The sequence below is a fragment of the Perognathus longimembris genome, chromosome 18 (assembly GCF_023159225.1).
Source record: "Perognathus longimembris pacificus isolate PPM17 chromosome 18, ASM2315922v1, whole genome shotgun sequence".
NCBI lineage: Eukaryota > Metazoa > Chordata > Mammalia > Rodentia > Heteromyidae > Perognathus > Perognathus longimembris.
In genome coordinates this window covers 29,973,619-29,979,308 of record NC_063178.1, presented here as the reverse complement: position 1 = coordinate 29,979,308, position 5,690 = coordinate 29,973,619, and the positions used below count along the sequence as shown (strand labels likewise).

Below are 5,690 nucleotides of genomic sequence, written 5' to 3'. Positions count from 1 at the left end.
TTTTTTCCAGATGCTGCTGTTCCTGTTTCTGATCCTCACAACACATCCAACAAGAGAGCAGAATCGATCTCAACAGGCCACTGGGAGTTCCAAGTAATCTACAATGATCCACCCATTATTCTTAATGTCTCTCAATATCGATTGGGCACCGCGCTGTCACCTTAGTTTTTGATGTCTGTAAGCCCGCCATGGGATGGGGATCCTGTCGTGGCTTAAGTTGGGAAAAAACCTATGCCACTAACCATAAATATCTTTGTTGGAAAGATGCTGCAGATGGCCCCAACTCAGACTGTGATAACTCCCAGGAAGGATATTGCCCATATTGGTCCTGTGTGAAGGAGCACTCTGATACTTTATCTTCCCCTATTACCAATTTACGCCCTCCTTCCGACTGCGACACAGGAACATGTAATCCTATAAAGTATGTCATCAATGACCCCTCTAATAGTCGCTGGGATTTCCCTGGAAGATTGGCAGGTGTCCGCATAGACGGAAAGGGAAGAGACCCTTATGAACTCTTAAGATTTAGAAAAATTTGGGTTACTGATCCTACTCTGAGCCCTGAGCTAAAGGAATTATTAGTCGTAGGTAATAACTCCACTCAAATCATTAAGAAAGTTTTAAAATCCGCTACACCCACACAGGCTTGGTCCACCCCCTTTCTACTTAGACTTCCTAATGCCTCATATGTGCTCCTCAATCAATCCACCCCTGATTACTCACAAGGGTGTTGACTTTGTGTATTATCATCCCTTAGCTTTTGACGCTGTTGAAGTTTTACCTCCAGCAAATCAATCCTCAATACCATTTTTTAATTGCACACCCACTCCCTGTTTAAACCTTGCTCCCCATCTTATGCTTTTTAGTTGGCCCTCCTCCCCTGCTTGTATAGATAATACTTCCCGATCCAATTCCTTATTCTCTTTTAACTGCAGCTCATTTTACAGTTTACCTAGCTCCAATACTGGATATGTTTGCCCTCCTAATCATGCATTTTTTTCTCTGTGGTAAGGGTCTCTTTATACCCAGAGCCCTCAGTATTAGAGAACGCTGTGCTGTAGTTTATCTTCTCCCTCAACTGGATATTATTCCTGAATCAGAGCCTGTCCCTTTGGTTCTGACCCAATACAACCGTTCTGAAAGAACACCCATGCTAATCCCTTTCTTGTTAGAGCTCGGGGTTACAACAGGCATTGGAGCAGGTTTTGTGGGAATTGGAACCTCCATTGCCCTTTATAAAGAACTACAAGAACAAATGATCACTGATATACAAGCATTATCACAAATTCTCCTTGTTGTCCAAGACCAAGTAAACTCTTTGGCTGAGGTAGTTCTTCAAAACCGAAGAGCTCTTGACCTAGTCACTGCTGAAAAGGGAAGCTTATGCATGTTTTTAAATAAAAAATGTTGCTTTTATGCTAACCAGAGCAGTGTCGTGAAAAATAAGATCAGAGAACTCCAAGAAGATTTACAACGCCGAAGAAATGCCTTACAGAGCACGACATCGTCTTGGTGGGGTCTCCAGGGAGTTCTCCCTTATCTTCTGCTCCTTCTTGGACCCTTACCAGCCCTTCTTTTCATTACCATAATTGGACCTTGTATTCTCAACAGACTCATTTCATTTCTAAGACAACAAGTTGATGCTTTGGCAGCAAAACCCATACAAGTCCATTACCATCAATTAGCCCTTCAAGACTGTGAGGCGTCAAACGGGTCTCCTTCGGGAACTGCGCCTTAGTCCTGCATAGCACACACCCTCAGGGTGAAGGCATCTGTTCAAGAGGTGCAAATCCAGTGCAGAGGGGCTAGTAAAGCTAGCATACAGGACCCCTTGAGAGATATGCCCAATAGCATAGGGGTTGAGTGTCGCTCCATACCCCCTCCTTCAAAAAACCGACACCTGGGCTGGGGATATGGCCTAGTGGCAAGAGGGCTCACCTTGTATACATGAAGCCCTGGGCTCGATTCCCCACAGCACCACATACACAGAAAATGGCCAGAAGTGGCACTGTGGCTCAAGTGGTAGAGTGCTAGCCTTGAGCAAAAAGAAGTCAGGGACAGTGCTCAGACCCTGAGACCAAGCCCCAGGACTGGCCAAAAAAAAAAACAACAACAACAAAAAACCCGACACCTAAGGCATAAAGGTATGGGACGCTATTTTCCCTACAAAGTCGTTCCTCTTACCTTGCCTCCTACTTCACAATCCAGAAGGATCGGTGCCTCTATCTCCCTTCTCAGATTAACGCCTTTCGCTATTCTTAGACCCTTCCTTACAAATTTTAATAAAGAAGGGGGACTTGTTGGGGACTTTTATTCTTTTTTTTTTTTTTTTGGCCAGTCCTGGGGGTTGGACTCAGGGCCTGAGCACTGTCCCTGGCTTCTTTTTTGCTCAAGGCTAGCACTCTGCCACTTGAGCCACAGTGCCACTTCTGGCCATTTTCTGTATATGTGGTGCTGGGGAATCGAACCCAGGGCCTCATGTATATGAGGCAGGCACTCTTGCCACTAGGCCATATCCCCAGCCCAAGGGACTTTTATTCTTTAAGGAAACTCTGTTAGCCCTGAGTGACCATAGGTATGCACATTCCTGAAAAATATCACAAACAAGCTGCTGGGAACAAGTATTTGTTTGACCTGTTTTTCTTACAAGCAGTCACTGAACCATCTCACCATATACCCTCACCCCACACCTGTGTCTTGTTTTGCTCAAACCTGTTACCAGACCTATCTTGCACAACTGCCACCCTCTCCCTGCCTCCTCTTAGGACTCCTCTGTTCCTCTCAGAATCTTTCTATAAAAACCCTTACAAGACACTCAATAAACAGACCTTGATCAGAATCCTGTCTTGGTCTCATTTCTCGTGTTTGTCTGTCCCACTCATCCAGGTTTTGTCCCTCCTCGGGTCTCTGTTGACTGGACCCCGCGGGTAGGGGCAGATCACTGTGGCTACGATGGCCCTCTTCAACTGTCCATTAAAGTTTATCTGGTCTGTTGAGTTTGCTGTATTTATTCTAATACCCTCGTGACTCAGTTTCCCAGCACAAGTTATAATACAGGCACAGGCAATTACCTTCCATATAGAAGTCCACATGCCCTGGAAATAAGCCAGCCCTGGTGGTTGTAATTAGCACATCTCACCAGGCACTGCTCAGGACAACAATCTTACCTACGGAGGAGCCGGAAATCAGAGAATCAACTTCCTAAGCCAGCTCAGGCAGGAACATCTTCCAGACTCTTTATCTCCAATAAACTATTTAGAAAAAGAAGCCCCAGAAATGGCACCTTGGTTCCAGTGGTAGAGGACTAGCCTTGGGAAAAGGCTCTCAGGATCAGATCCTAGGCCCTGCGTTCAGGACCCTGGCCAGGTTCACATACCAAATGTTCACTTGTATCCTGGAAGAGCAAATACTTGGGAAAACAGATCCTCCTTATGGAACGTGCATTCTCTCTCAACGACAAATACCTGTTTTTAAATATATGGCAGGATGCATTCTCTCCTAAAAGGGATGTCCACATATAAGGGTCAACTAATTCAAGAACAAGTCAGTCCTAGATACCTGAGTCCAGGTAATAAAAATGTCACACCGATGGTGATGAAGATCAAATGTAAACGCAGATCTTCACTTAACTACTTCAGGGCTGTCCACCCAGCTTCCAAGGCCCAGAGGGGAGACAAGCCATCCTTTGAATTACAGATGTAGTGGGTTGCATAGACCTAAATAGGATATGTAAAGACACAGTGTGGTTTAGCCCAAATGGGCACCACCTGAATCCCCAGAATTTCCTGGGACCAACCCCCACCCCACCATGGGGCCAGATTTTAGGGGAAGACCAGGGCAGACACCCTGATGCCAGGCCTCCCGTGCAGGCCCCATCTCCTAGCCTTGCATCCGCTAGCAAAGGGTCACACGTCAGTGCTCCATTAGGTTTATTCTGGGTTGTTGGTATTGCTTTTTGGCTCCTTCTGCTCTCCTTGCTCCTTTGTCTAATGGTGCTAAGAGTGGATTCCTGGGGCCGCCACTCCTTGTGACAAGAGTCTGCTTGCAGACGCAGGCCTTTTACTAAACATTCCCAATCCACCTCAAAATGTGGCTTCTCTGCATCTCGCCGACTGGATTCCCCATACCACAGTTCTGGCGTCTGTCTCTGGGTAATGAACGAAGCTTGTCTCGGCTTTTTAGAGGCCTGGCCTCTGTTGCCTGAAGGACAGCCCTGAGCGTGACTGTTCACCAAGTTTTTGGCATAGTTGTTGAGCAGAGTTGTTGATTGGGTGGAAGTGCGCAGGTGGGAGGAGCCAGGACTTCACTTTCCCCGGAACAGGAAATCCTGGGCTGGAGGCAGCCTCTGGCTTCTTCCTCCCTCCATGCTTCTTACAGCTTAGCGCTGGGACTGCCTGGGAGTGAAAGCCTAGAGGAGCACAGTCTTGGAATGATGGTGTCCCCGGTGAGTAGCAAAAGCCTTCCTTAAAGAAATGAGACTTTGGCATCAGGTTTTTGCATCTTTTTTTGTTTTTCTATCAGTGGGGGGACTTGAACTCGGCCTCAGTGCTGTGTCTGGCCAATTTTGTTGCAGGCTAGCGCTCTACCGCATGGAGCCCCAACCCCACTTCCTAGTTCTCGGTGGTTCATTAGAAATAAGACTGAGATGTTTCTGCTGGGGCTGGCATTGAGGCCGGATCCTCAGATCTCAGCTTCCTGAGCAGCTCAGATGGGCCCAGCTTACAGCCTAGAGCCAACAGTGCTCCACTGCATTATCATATTAAGTACAAAGAAGACTTGTCCAGGACTTGGAATTCCAAGTAATGACTCTAAAGTAGTGGTCACTGCTCGGAAAATTCTCCCCTTACTAAACTATCCGTGCACTCTGGCCTGCAGGTCACTGATGTGTGGAAGGAGCACCGGGAACGGCTTCCTTCTCTTTGTTGGTGGCCTCGTGGGAAGTGGCTTTTCACGGAGCAGGGGTGAGGGTTTGTGAAGATTCCTTTCAATGTAGAGACTCTTCACTTAGGGTTCTTGACTTTGTGGAATAAGAATTTCTGGGCAAGGCAGGATGGTAAGAAAATGTAGCAGTTTAATGGAGTAAGCAAACAAAGTAGCAGAGAAACAGAAGGGCAGTAGCACAAACTAGCAGATTATTAATGCCACACGAATACTCCTAACAGCCAACGATCTGTCTCCTCTTGCTCCTGCCCAGCCCCACACTCTTTTAGAGTGCCCCTTCCTTTCGGCTCGTGTGTTTGTCTGCTTGTCTATTTGCTTCCTTTGCAATCAATGAAGCTCTGCCAAGTTCTTACCATGGAGACTTGTCCAGAAGTTCTGATTCTGTGATTGAAGTCAAGGACCCTAAGAGTCCCCACTTTTAAGGGAAAACTTCACCCACCCTCCCCAGTGTCCAGAGAGACTAATTAATCATGCTGATGTGTGCAACTGACTTATTGTGGTGCTAACTGTGACGCCTGAAACTGAATTCGAACTGTTCCCACAGGCTAAGAGGCGGGGCTTTCAGCGGTTCAGCGGTGAGAAACTAAAAATTGTCATTACCATTTTGTAGTTACTAACTGCTAATTTTGCTTCTGTAAACCGCTTTGTGGCTAAGGACCTAGGAAAGACCATAAAACGACCTGGGGCAGATAGATTTCAGAAATACCATAAACACCCCTAAGAGTGACCAGCAAAGAACAAAAACAAGT

At 46.6% G+C, this 5,690-nt stretch overlaps 1 long non-coding RNA gene across 1 annotated transcript in view; it reads right to left on the bottom strand.

Annotated features, from left to right (window-relative positions):
- Positions 1 to 1,762: 1,762 nt before the first annotated feature.
- Positions 1,763 to 5,690, bottom strand: part of LOC125366726 — a 9,877-nt gene continuing 5,949 nt past the window's right edge. The window contains exon 3 of the long non-coding RNA XR_007213961.1: positions 1,763 to 1,900. This is a non-coding gene — a long non-coding RNA (uncharacterized LOC125366726). The remainder of the gene's footprint in view (positions 1,901 to 5,690) is intronic.